General features: G+C 55.3%; 2 protein-coding genes across 4 annotated transcripts in view; one reads left to right on the forward strand and one right to left on the reverse strand.

Moving 5' to 3' along the window:
* Rab3GAP1 (RAB3 GTPase activating protein subunit 1) overlaps positions 1 to 13,349 on the reverse strand; it is a 254,447-nt gene that overhangs the window by 188,557 nt on the left and 52,541 nt on the right. The window lies entirely within an intron of this gene.
* haf (leucine-rich repeat and fibronectin type-III domain-containing protein hattifattener) overlaps positions 1 to 13,349 on the forward strand; it is a 35,355-nt gene that overhangs the window by 14,572 nt on the left and 7,434 nt on the right. The gene's annotated exons all lie outside the window — the stretch shown is intronic.

A 13,349-nucleotide genomic window follows, 5' to 3' on the forward strand; every position in this document is an offset into this window, starting at 1 on the left:
GTGGACATGTTGCACGAACGCACCGCCAAGCCGAAAGTGCCTCGTGAAGAAATTTGCTGCACGATGCAACGTTGCAGCGCGCTAGTGGAACAACTGAAAAAGCCACAACAGGAGCGCGTGTCACGGTAGCAACAGGTGGATGCTGCGACTGCAGATAAAGGATATACCCGCTGCGGGCGTGCTCATAGCAGTAGTTTAGACACCTGTCGTTGCCGCACAGATTGGGAAGTCAACAACGGCCAGAGAAGTTAAGCAGAACATTGCTGCAAGGTGGCCCACTGCTACACGCGCACGCATGACAGGCTTCTCGTGACTAGGGCTATTTAAAGTGTGCACGGGTGGGACCAGCGATGGCACCGCGTGTTTCGCTCACACTGATGCTCGCCATTTTAAAAAGTTTAAATTGGGCTTGACTTCACTCCCAACCTGCAAGTTACGGATAGCCGTTCGATCTGACTGACCTACAGTCATGTTTTGTCCCACAATATATCACCCTACCTCCTACTTCTGCCAACATAACGAAGCAACGCTACTGCAGTAGAGGTGACAGGACAGCGCAACCGTGCACAACGCAAGGCTTACTGTGACTACGAAAGACGATGTGCCCACGAAGAAGCTGAACACGATGACTAACTGATCCTTCCGAACGGTAGCGGTCGCGCGACTCCTGAAGCAAGCAAAAAAAGAGAGAAACACTGCATGTCCACCTCAATGCGATGTGGCTCTCTGCACTGCACAAAGGAGTCCTGAAACGGCTCGACCGCTACTATTCATACACGACAATAAGTCGCCAAGACTAACCTGTCGGCAACAACACGGCCGGCAGTATGGCAAATCAAAACAGGCGAACGCATGACTCGATCTCGGGGCGCGCTATGTCGATACTTTGGCGCGCAGTCATGCCGGAGGAAGGGGGGGGGGGGGGGGGGGCATTTCTGGGAGTACAACACGACATCGCGCCAGATATCTCGGGAAAACTACACTTAAGCGGCTGATTTACTTCTCGAGCTTGAGCGACTTACTCGGCTCGAAAGTATGCTCACCAGTGTTGCCAACCTCGATAATCGCCCACCTAGCAAGCTGCTCCCTCACGATCGCTTGTAAGCTGCGCGATTACCCGTTTTGGCACGACCTCTGCACACACCGCGCAAGCCACCTGGCGCCGTTTGCCAGCCACACTGATCGAACAAGAGGCAAACACCGTAACTCTCTCTCTCTCTCTCTCAGTGCGACCGCAGCGCTGACTGCGTTTACCGACCTTCCATTACGGACGCTCGACTGCACCTGGCGAGGAATCAGTATTTGCAAAATGTGTTGAAACTAAACTAATATCTCACAAGCAACGAACAGCTTTGCACACTTGACATGCAGAATGAAAAACTTCCTTGTAGAATCAATACGAGTACAGAACTCAACAAAATGAGAGGCCTCTAAGTAACAGCTACCTTCCCAACAATGAAAGGCATGCGTAAAACAAAGAAAGTCCCTCGACAAGAGCGCCTTGGCCATGTTCTGTGCACGTGTTCAAGAGGGTCGAACGCGCTTTTTGCCACCACAGTGTCAATTCAGGTGTACACAGTGAGTGCGACTGTACCGCGCCTTTCCTTAGATCGCAACCGCCCCACCGACTCAGGCAACAACGTAGCGCGCGCACAGACGCGGCGCGCTAGAGGAGCTTCGCGTCGCCTAAACTGCCGCGAAGTCGAAAATCCTCAGTTAAAAACTCCACCAACGGCGCGCGGTCGCGCATTTCATTCGGCTGGACCAGACGGCTGCACGCGCACATATTCCAGGCGACTGTCCCCACTCCCCCTCCATGCCAGGCGCTGAGGCGCACGCGAGCAGCCCGCGGACAGGCGGCGACCACGCGCTGCGGCAGGCGTTCCGCTTGGCACGGTCCAACGATTCTGCGTCCAAGTCGCTCGCTCGCGCCGCTTCCGGATCGGGCCACCCATCTCGGAGCTGCAGCACCGCTGCAAGGGAGGCGACCAGCCTCCGATGGCGCGAGAAAGGCCGGGAGACACCGCGTAGAGGCGCGCATCCTTGGCGCGTCCGGAATAATGGGACGTCATCCAAGGAGGCGAGGATCAGTGTGACGCTGTTTTCGACTCGCGGATCGTTTTGTTCCCGGCCTTGCGTTCAACCGCCTCTCTCTCGCACACGTACGAAAAAAGCGCGTCCTCCGGTCGAACGACGGCGTCTCAAGGCATTCAAAGGCACACACGAGTGAAAGGCAGGTGTCAGATGACCGCTGGGCTGTCCACCGCGACCGGGTCCAGGAATGCCGCGGCAGCAGCCGCTGCCTCCGAATCCGCGCTCGCTCGAAGGCCTCGCCGACAGAGAAGGCCTTGACCCGGCCGTCGGGGAGAACGGGCGCGCTCGTGGCGCAATTGTGCACCTTGTTTCTGCCGCGCCGCCGACCGCGTTTCCTGGGCGCCCCGGCAGCGCCCGCCAGCGCGGGGCGTACCACTGTCGCCGTCCTCGACGCGTAACCCTAATTCCAGTCGAAATGTCCCGCGGGAATAACAGCAGCACGCGCGGAGGGAGACCGAAGGGGGGACGCCAGGCTCGGCGCGTCGCCCGCCCGAGGCCATTAGCTGCCGACGTCAGGGGCAGCGGGGATAGGAGACACGCAAAAGGGGCATCCCTATCGCTCTCAGCCAGTGTTCTAGAACCAGGAAAGCAGCGGCCGAAGGCAACGGCGGCCAGGACGAATCGCTCATTCTGCCCGGCTGCCTCGCCACACCCTGCCGCATGCACGACAGCCCCATTGGGTGTTATACCGTTATACCATCGCGGCTCGTTGAGCCATTGCCCGCTCAAGGCCAGCGCACACCATCACTGCCAAAGCCCCGAGGCAGTCGCCGCAAGGGCGGGAAGGGGCCCCGGCCAACGATTGCGCGCGTCCAGAGCGATGACCCATTTTCTTTTCAATGAACGATCAAGCGGCCAGCCACTGACCACGAATCTCGCCACACGAGCGAAAGTGTTCGGGCAGCCGGGCTCGCGCTCGCGATTGACTCGGGCACTGAACAAAGCGCCATTCGCCCGCGTGCCGCAACTTCGGCCGAGGTGTTATGCTGCTCAGCGCATATCGATGCCGAAGTTTCGAATTGTTATCGTGGCGGCAACAGCCTTTAGGTGGACGCGAAAGGCGAGACGGAGCCCGCCTTCGGTGGTGCGAACTATTCTGAGGTCATTCTGCACGAACCGCTAGACAATAAACAGGCGGGACGCCATAATGTCGCGTGAAGCTTTAGAAAAAAAAAAAAAACGAAGCGCCCATACGAATTTGAAAAAAGGCCAGCTGTACTGCACGTTTTGTATCAAGAATGCACGGCCAGCAGCAGTATACTTGCCGGTACCAAGTTCGCGTTGAATATGCGAGGGTTTGTGTGCACGCACAAAAAAAAAGGACCTGTTTTCAGTCTCGTCAAGGCTGCAGTAAAACCTCAGTAACTCATGCTACCACAACCATTAGAGCTGAGAAACCAGATCTCGCACAAAAAAGAAAAAAAAAAGAAATAGATGCGAACTGGTCGCGAACTTCGCTCTTCAGTTAAACCACCGATACAGGAAACATCTAATTACACGAACCGTATTTGAAAGAACCAAGCATTCAGAAAAACCATGACAGATCAGCCAAGCACAGGTGGCATATTTGTGCGGCGCCGCTGTAAACTAGGCCAGGACGGGGACCGACAAGGGCCGACAGTAGTGCGCTCCCGTTGGGGCCAGCTGCACGGGAGCCGTTCGCACAAATCGCTCGCTGCAATTCGTACCGCCAATCCAGCGCGGATACTCGATGGCGGCCCTAATTGAAAATGTCACGCGAGTCAACTCGCGCGGGAGCGACTCGCACAGCGAGCACCGGCGCAAGAGACGCTCCTTTCCTCCCATCTAGCAAGCAGGACACGCCGATTACGCTGCCAGTCCACTTCCGCTTTCGCCAAGCAGCGAGCGCCTCAAGGAAGGTTTCGTTGTTTGGAGTAGCCTGAATTGAATGCGCTCTTTCTCGCTTCTCTGTTTGCACGAAAAGACGCTGCACACGTGGGTGAGCGCACGGACGAAAACACGAGGACACCAGAAACAACGCTCCGAATCCCCAAAAACAATGTCACGCAAAAGACAAAGGGCTACCACCGAGAAACTCTGAACAACGCCGGCCGGCGTGCCGTGTTTGGAAGACCGGGGCGACGCGAGAGGGAAGCGATCCGCTGCGAACAACCAGGGTCGCCAATGAACGGCGTGTGCAAGCGTGGCCATCGCCGTCCACGCACGTCCAGTCGAGGACGGCGGTGCGTCGAGGCCGACAGAGACCTCGTGCCATCGCCTAAAGCCGCGAGCACGCCAAGGGCATCCGGCGACGCGAAGAACAATTTCTCGAACAGTGCCTCGCTCCCCACCCGCGCGCAGGAAATGCCGCGCGAGCCATGGAAGCTCGAAAGGTGACGGCTGTGCCTTTGCGATCACTGGCAGGCGTATCGCGACACCCGCATCAGTGGTAACTGGACAAGCTGGATATCAGATGAGAAAAAAGGGGCGTCCCGAGTTCACGCAAACCGCGCAAGGGTCTCGACGGTTGAATAATCGGATTTTAAAGTAGCGGTCGCGGCCTTTTAAGACCCGGTGCACGATGCAGTTCCACCAGTCTCTGTGACATATTAGCTGCAGTTTAGCCCCTCAAATGGCCCCGCAGAACTGCAAATTCGGTAAACAATCAAGCATACACCAAGGCCAATCTGCTCCTCTAATGGTCACAAACGATGAGAACAGAACAAATACCAATAACGCTGCCAAGCGCGCGGAAACGTCGTTCAGCAGCGATGAGGAAAAACGATCAGGATTACGAAAATGTCTCCCACAGAGAGAGAGAGAGAGACCGTCGTGGCAGTATGAACACCTGGCTTTCTGTGGCTCTGTTCCGAGATTACATAATATGCCGCTGCACTCGTGAATCAGCCGCGCAACATCTCAGAAGCGACGCGGCGTAGTAGGCGCGCCATACGAATGCAGCACAAATCGGTTTAAGTAGCCCCGACGAAGCGACCCCAAGGCTCGCGTGCGAGCCACACGCGCACCGAAGCGCGGACCAGGGGAAAAATAAATAAACGCGGGCACACCTCGAGACGCTGACACAGATACGCAACCAGGGCAATGCTTAGACGTCGCGACGTCGCCGCAGCGGCCGCTGTGTACCCGAGAGCCCGATCCCCGCATATTTCTGTTCCTCGCCGGTCACGGTTTAACGAAAATCCATTTTGTGCCGAGAACAACGGGGCAGCACAGCCTCGTACCGCCGCACGGCGCAAACCCTGATTTAAGGAGAATGAGTATCGAAACAGCTTAAGGATAGAAAAAAAAAAAGAAATAAAGGCACAGGCAGCACGCCGGCGCTCGCAGAAGGAGGAGCTCGACGCAAGCGTGTTACGTCCGCGGAAGGGAGCGTGTAACGTATCGGGACAAGCCGCTCTTACGTGCCGACTACTCGGCGGCGGCGGCGTTTCCTCGAAACCAGCAGGGCGTGAATGCGAAGCTCGTCATGTTCCAGTGCGCAAGCCAGAGAGAAGAAAAAAGACCCGCGCGCGCCCATGCGCCACGGGCCCGAATGGAGCCGCCGCGGGGCATCGACACTGTGGGTCAAACGAATTAAGCGCCACCGGCTTCCGCCATTGTTCGCCTGCGGAGACGGTCCCGAGATGGCTCTCATTACACGGCGGCCGGCCGGCCGATTTCCCAAGAACACCGGAGGAGCGAGATAGCAACCCCCGTCCACCTCTCCGCAAAGCCTGTGCATGCGCTGACCGCCGGCTCAGCACGCGCTGGCTCTCTCTCTACGTGGGCCCCGCGACGACTGCCCGCACGAATTTCCACGCTGAGTCTGTTCCCACTCCCCGAGACGTACTCCCCTCCTTTTCATTTATCTCTCACGCAGTGTGTTAGACGCGTAGTTTAGAATAAAAATTAAGACGCTGCGCCAGACAAGTCTGCGGCTTTTCGCTGGGAAGGACGGAAGCAGGGGCACGCAGCGAAAAGGCACTGGTTCGCGGTTCTCGCGCAGTTTTTCTTCACCAATGGGAATTACTTCCGCGGTGTTACGCGGTAGCGCGAACTCGAGATGCGTAACGCTACTCAGTGCGACTAAAGATATACTCGTCCCGAAGACCAGGTTTTTTTAAGCACGAACAACGCTACTGGCCGAGCCTTTTTTATTAGTATGCCGCGACCTGTGGATAATAAACTGACGACACGTGAACGTCGCACTCGGGGCGAAGCAACACCCTTTGAAAGAACTGAATTATTGACAAACGCGCTTCTCACTCGCTCCCTCTCCTAACGCATCTCGCGCGCAAAGTTCTAGGCGATACACGGTCGGTTCGTTATTCCGCTCTCATCATGTGAAATGTTTTCACCTCTTTCGATAATGGCACGTGGGGGCTCAGGATCCTAAAGTAGAGGGCTCCGAAATCGTATCACCCATCTCCGGTTCTTAAATCGCGCAGCACACGGGCGCCTTTTGGATGTCGCCTCCATCGAAATGCGGCCGGGATTTGAACCGGCGACCTTGGGCCGAACGCCTTAGCCGCTATATACTATAACCAACTATATACAAGCTACCGCGGCGGGTGCCTCTTTTGATTAGGAATCGTGACAAGGTAAATACATTCCCACTAACACGCATTGCCAAGTGTACCCCCGATGCACATATTGTTACCGCTTGACGGTAAAAGCTTGACGGTACCCATTTAGACTTTGAACAAGTCAGGCAGTGGCTATAGACAGTACCGTTAAGAATGGAGCTACAATCAGCTAATAATAAATACGTAGTGAAAAGTGCGCACGTCTGAACACAGCAAGGCGCAAGAGGCGGGTAGCCAAGTCAGGGTTTCTTTCCCAAGACACAGCGCGTTCGTGGCCAGGCGAGTAATATTGTAATATTCGCGTAATATCAGCGCACTCGAGAAAGCAGTTTCCAACCAGGCTGCAAGCGATGTGGCGCAGACGAGGCACCATGCAGCCGCACCTTCCCGCGCCTCGGGAAAACCTCGCCGCGACAGCCGTGGCGCGGATGACGAATGCGCATGGAGATGCGCTCGAGTCTTGGCTGCGCGCGTGCGTGCCCCAGACGCCCGCCCAGCAAAAAATTCCCCGGAAATGTGGCCCCGAAGCAGGCGTTCCTCGGTCGCATCGTCGCCTGTCATGAGTCGGACGAGAAGCGCCCAGGCGACGCATAAAACATGCGTCATGCGACTGCTTCCCCGTATATGTGAACGCCCGCATATTTTGGCGTGTCGCGTACTCGCGCCGCATTTAACGAGCGGGCCGGGCCCGTCGAAAGGACCGGTGGATTTAGAAATAGAAAACCTCACCGGCTACGGACAAGACCGATACGTACACACCCGCTCATTTTACGCGTTTGCTTTCTCAGTGCGCGCGGTTGAGTCACCCACTGCGGGGCCTCCTGCCAGGCAACGCCCAGAGGACGCGGCGTTTCTCTTCGACAGCCCCGTGTCTCAGCCGCTGCTCACGCCCTCCCTTAGCCATCCCCGCACCCCGGTGCACCTTATTTCGAGAGCACGGCGGCACAACGTAAGCGACACGCGTGTTTGGGTCAGCGACGGAGTGCGCTCGATGCAAGGGGCGCCAGCATCCGGCGTGTGACCTCCCCGCGGTCGAGTGCACACGGCCACCAGAGCGGGCCGCTCCCAAACCTGTTAGCGCCGTTTCTCCCCACGTGCACCGGCAGCAGCGCCAACATCGGCCTGGATGCGACAAGAAACCGGCACGGAGTGTGCAGACCCAATCTTTTCACTGGGAACCGCCGACAGGTTGTCCGAACCAGGCGACGATGGGGAAGAAACGGAGACCGCCCGTGAGACGGGTGGACACCGCTAACTGCCAGCTGACTGCAATGCTTCGAGGTGGTCGCCAGGTGTAATCCGGTAGGACCGCGTTATATCCCCAAGTGGGGCGAGCCGGACCGTCCCACCACATCACCACGCCCACTCAAACTCAAGCCTGGCCAACCAAGCTCGCCACTGTACTACAGGTGCACCCAAAGTAAAACGGAGCCCGCGAGCGGTGGCCGAACTGTCCAAAACTGCATGCCAGCGCGCCCTGTCAGCAGATAAGAGCGAGGGTGCGTCGGCACATTCGGGTGACCCATCTCGATGATCTGATGCTCGCCTTATCGCCGGCACCATCACTGCTCGCCAAGAGCGCTTTCAGTGCTTCGTCAGGAATGGCACCGTTTCCAATCAGCGCGACCGCCGTGGCTCGCGCTTCACTCGGCAGCGAGTTTGTTGCGCTATGCAGCATAAACGCTTCTGCATCGGTTTCACAAGTGCGGTCAAAATTTTGCTTGCCTAAAGGGAACGCGTGAAAAAAAAAAAAACATGCATATATTGGCTGCACTGTCTTTACGATACAAACATATGATCAACGGCATAGCAAACGAGCTAAATGAACACTTGCTTCCACACAAATCAGCTTTCTTACAGTGGAGGAAACAATATAGCAAACAAAGTTAATCAAATTTTTCATAGAAAATAATGTCTCTGCTTGAGTCATCCTCGATCGGTTATATTTTGAGCATCTATTTATATCGCAAAGACAACACAGCAGATACATGCATACCATTCTCTTTTTCATTTGTTCCCTTGAGCCAAGTGAATTTTTGGCCGCACTTGCCAAACCGATGCAGTAGAAATTATAATACTCCATAGCGCAACAAACTCGCCACCAAGTGAAGTGCAAACCACGGCGGTCACGCAGGCTGAAAATGGTGCAATTACTGACCAAGAAGAAACCGCACGCAGCCGAAGGCCAGCTTTCCTGCACGACGCGGGAAAACAGTATAAACCCTTGGTTGAAGCTCTGCAAGCGCTTCTGGCGAGCAGTGATGGTAGCAGTGTGGCTTCGATGGTGCCGGCGATAAGGCGAGCATCGAGATGGGTCAGCCGGATGTGCCGACGCCCTTTCGCTCTGTGCTGCACATCTGCTGACAGAGCGCGCTGGCATGCAGTTTTTCCTAATGAATCCACTGTTTCGCCACGCTACAGCTAGCGACGACGTAAAAGCAACAAATTTATCCAGACAAGTGAGTACGCGCCCGAAACAAAACTCACGACATACAAAGCAGTCAATGCGTGGATAATTGCTTAAAAAGGAGCAAATTCGCTCAGAAGCTGAAGCGAAAAACAAGCGCTCACGGAAAATGAGTATGCGAGCCAGGAAAAGAAAAAAAGAAAGAGCAATAAAAACGCCCCATTTGTCGAAGCGAGTGCTGCCACAGCGTGCCTCGTTACGGCGCCGCGCAAGCATCGACTTTTATTTCGCGCTTTCCGATCATTCCCGGGGCCGCGCCCACTGCGCTGGATTCTGGCGCGAAATCACCCGGGGCCACGAGAAAGCAAATTGGAACTTTGATTGGGGCAGGTTTTGCGACCACGACGGCGGCTACGGACTGTCTCGGACGAAGCGCACAACGGAAGCCAGTAACGCCGCCGTTGCATAAAAGACCACCGTTTCGGCCGCGCTCCACTTCCGCGCACAGCACGGCATACGCAGACTCGAACGTCAGACGAGATGAACGCGATGTCGCTCGCGCGATCCGTGCTACTCCCGGAACTTGGTGCCGGGGCAGAGCAGATGGAAATCGGCAGGCACGAAATCGCCGTTTCCACACGCGCCAGCGAGGAAGACCCGCACCACGCGACGACCGTGCAAAGCGGCTGGCCGTCCTGCTCGGGGACGGCTACTGCCACATGACGTCACGACCCGAGCGCGTGTGAAGTTACACAGTGGCCAGGAAAGGCAGCCGAACGCAACTCAAGTCTGGCAGCCGGGAAATTACAGACACGAAAAGACAGCGCTCTACGAAAAAGGTTTTGCAACACCGAGCAAACACACATACACCCGGCGTGTTTTCCGGTCGCCTGGGGGAAGAAGGGACGGGAGGAGCGGCCGCCAGCGGCGACGTGGATGCCACATGCAAACGCCTTCGGCATTAAATTTCCGAAGTGACTACAACTGAAGACGCTAGCAAAGAAGACAAAAACGAAAGGAAAATGAGGGACAGAGCCGCCCAATTCTTTCTTTGTGGCAGAACTTCATTTGCATATGCAGGGTGTTTCACCTAAGACTTCCTGCTATCTTTAAACATAGACTTTTTGAATTACAAGAGAGCTTTTTTCGGCAGAGCATTGTCAGCGGTGTAGTACATCAGTATACAGCTAAGACATGCTAACCAGCAGGCTAGTTAACTAATATTGAATAGTTAACTTTCCAACTATTATTGGTAGGCTTCTTAATTACTGAGAGGCGTGAAGCACATCATAAGTAATATCCGTATCGGTTCTTAGAATCTCAAAAATGCGGTTACCCTCGGCGGTGTGGCCCAACAAATTTTGGCCATTTCGACGAGTTACCTGCACTGGAGAGGTTGTTTTGCCTGCAAGCTTATCGCAAGCGCATGTTTTGTTTTTTGGCGCGATGCAGCCAAAATTTGTTGGGCCACAGTGATGAGGGTAACCGGGTTTTCGAAATGCTATAAACTGATATGGATATTACTTTACGGTGGGCTATATGCCTCTCAATAATTAAGGTGCCTAACAGTAATTGTTAAAAGTTTAGTACTCATTATTGGTTAATCAGCCTGATAATTAGCACGCCTTAGCTGTACTTTGACGCTGGCAATGCTATGCCGAAAAAAAAAAGCGCTCTTATAACTCAAAAAGACTATGTTTAAAAATTGCAGAGTCTTGGATAAAACGCCAAGTACAGGTGTCCAACGCAACGTGAGCAAAAGTTTTCATGAGAAACTGCATGCCATATGTGTCAGAAATGAAACTGAAGCCGTAATGTTGGTGATCACTATGTATAGCGCAAGCAGAATTTGCTGCTGCTCATACGCTTCCCCGTTTCGACTATAAAGCTGCAAGGCGTGAAAGCAAACCAGAAATGTCGCGACCTCCGCATTCTGGACGTACTTACGACGCTTCCTTTCGAAGCGTGGTGTATGAGAGCCACTCGCACGCGCCACCAGTGGCCGCAGCTGCGCGAACTTGGGCATGCCATTGGCCCTGAAGAGAGGCGGCGCGAACACTTGGCATGGATTAGGTATGCTTCTATGACAGCGCAAAAAAAGTCTTTGCAATGTGCCCTTATGAAAACTGCGCTACTTCTGGTTCTTTTTACGCTAAGTAACTTTTTACCTGAAACACATGGCGCACCTTCAATCCATTTTATGAGGCATTACGAGGCAAGTTGTACTGCCTCGTAGGGGCCTCACATTCCACCCCGATCAAAATGCGGGATCTAACGCCGAAGCAGCTGGGCCATCGCGGCGTAAAGTTGGTTGGGTGATTTGAATTAACTGCACGCGTACTGCTTTATGCAGCCGCCTGCAATTCAGTTTTACGCGTGTAACATCTGCATGGAACACGGTACATTCGTGAATCGGTCGAAAAAGAGTGAAGGCGCGCATAGTTCTCCCAGCCCTCTTTCCCCAATATTTACGGCGCGTCCAAAACACGCATTCTGCACTGTTGCAAGCGCGCCTTTACGCTTGCCCGCAGTTACCGTGCATTGGGATTCCATACGTACGAGCGCCCATCGCGCAGAAGACAATGTGGCGCGACAAAGCAGGAGCCGGTCGCGGGGGCCGCCGGTGAGGCAGCTCACCCCGGCAGGACCCGACGGCAACGCGCTCAGGACCGACGCACCCGATGACCGCGGTGGTCTCACCGCGCGCCCAGACAGCGGCGCGCTGTAGCGAGCTTTCGGGCCGCGCAGACCGGCAGCGGCGCCGCCCCCGCAGAACCGGCTAGTCGCGTTCCATCAATCAGTCGCGGGACACGACATCGACAAAGCAGGCACGCTGCTCTGCTGACGGCGCTTTTCACTTTCGTCGTACCAGCCGAAAAGGAGGCTCGCAATCCACGGGACGGGTTTTCCCGCATCGGTCTCGAAGGCGAGACGGCACCAGGACTGGCTTCATCGACCCTGTATACGTCGACGCAGGACTTGGTAATCATAGCTAAGCCATCCACGTGATTAATTCGTGTTAATGTTGACCGGTCATTCGTTGCTCATGCCAATTATTTCGAAACACAAATCATTCATGCAAAAGCGATGTACTGTCGGAAGCAAAAGTGGTGTATGACATTAGCGCTTCGTCTAGACGACTGCCGCGTCACTTTCCAGCAGCGCCTACTGTCCATACAGAGAAGAAGGCGACCGTTTTCATCCAGAGGCACGTCATTTCAACGCGGGGCGCTCCAGCTTGGCGTACACGCCGAAAGGCGCCAGCCATGCAGCCGCGAGTGTTATGTAGTACCACTTCTGCACCCGGCAGTACTTTCCAAAGAACACAGCGCGTAATGGTCGCAGTTCCTAAAGCTGGTACGTTAGTTCCTGAGACGCGTCCGACACTAGCATTTAGCGCCAAGCTGTTCGCGCAGCTGAAGCGCGAGTCCTCGCACAAAAAAAAAAAGAAAAAAGAAAGGAAAAATTCACGAAGAAGGAAGCGAGAAGTTTAATCCGTACGATAAGGTTTATCGAATGCCACGAGCCTCACAATAAGAACCCCTCGGGCAGGCACTTCCTGGTCCTCTCAGGGGAAGGGCAAAAACGTTAGCGGACAGCGGCGAAGCACAAAAGGCAGAGCCCGAGACGGCTGCCGGGAGGCTACCACCGGTAGGCGTCGTTAGCCGCCGTCCGCGGATCTGTCGACAATGCCGCTCGGCGACGGGAAACAACCCCAGGCACGCTTTTCACCCAGCGGCTCGCACGAGCTCGCGTGGGCGACCAGGCGCCGCCACGAAACTTACGACGCCGCCACCTCAGCGGCGGCGGACTCTCGCTCCTCCTCCTCGGGTCTACGCGGTGACGGGAGACGATGAACTCCGCAGGGCGGCACAAAGGCGAGCCAAAGACCGCATTCCTACTCGGTCAGACAACAACGCCGAGGAGCCCCGCGCAATGCGAAGCTGAGCGGGGGTGCCAGTAAAACCCCTTCGGTCTACACGCGCGCGCGCGCACGCACGCACATAAACAATGAGGGAGATTCAAACAACACAGCAGTGAAGATAAGGCGCTGTGAAGTCCAACGCCAACACTCTGCCGGTACTGTTTCCCACATTCGGGCGTGTTAGTTGAACCAAAATCAGATGAAGCAACGCTCGCCTTTGCGATTTTCCATGCAACACCACGAATAACCCAGCATTTTCTGGCGGGAATCCGGAGAGAAGAAAAAGAGGGGTGGGGGAGGCAGCTTGTCGACACCAACTCTCTCACTCGCGCACAACAAAGAACCTGCGCCGGGCGTGACTTCTGCGGTGTTCCTG

The sequence above is a fragment of the Amblyomma mixtum genome, chromosome 3 (assembly GCF_055824585.1).
Source record: "Amblyomma mixtum isolate Tamu chromosome 3, ASM5582458v1, whole genome shotgun sequence".
Lineage (NCBI taxonomy): Eukaryota > Metazoa > Arthropoda > Arachnida > Ixodida > Ixodidae > Amblyomma > Amblyomma mixtum.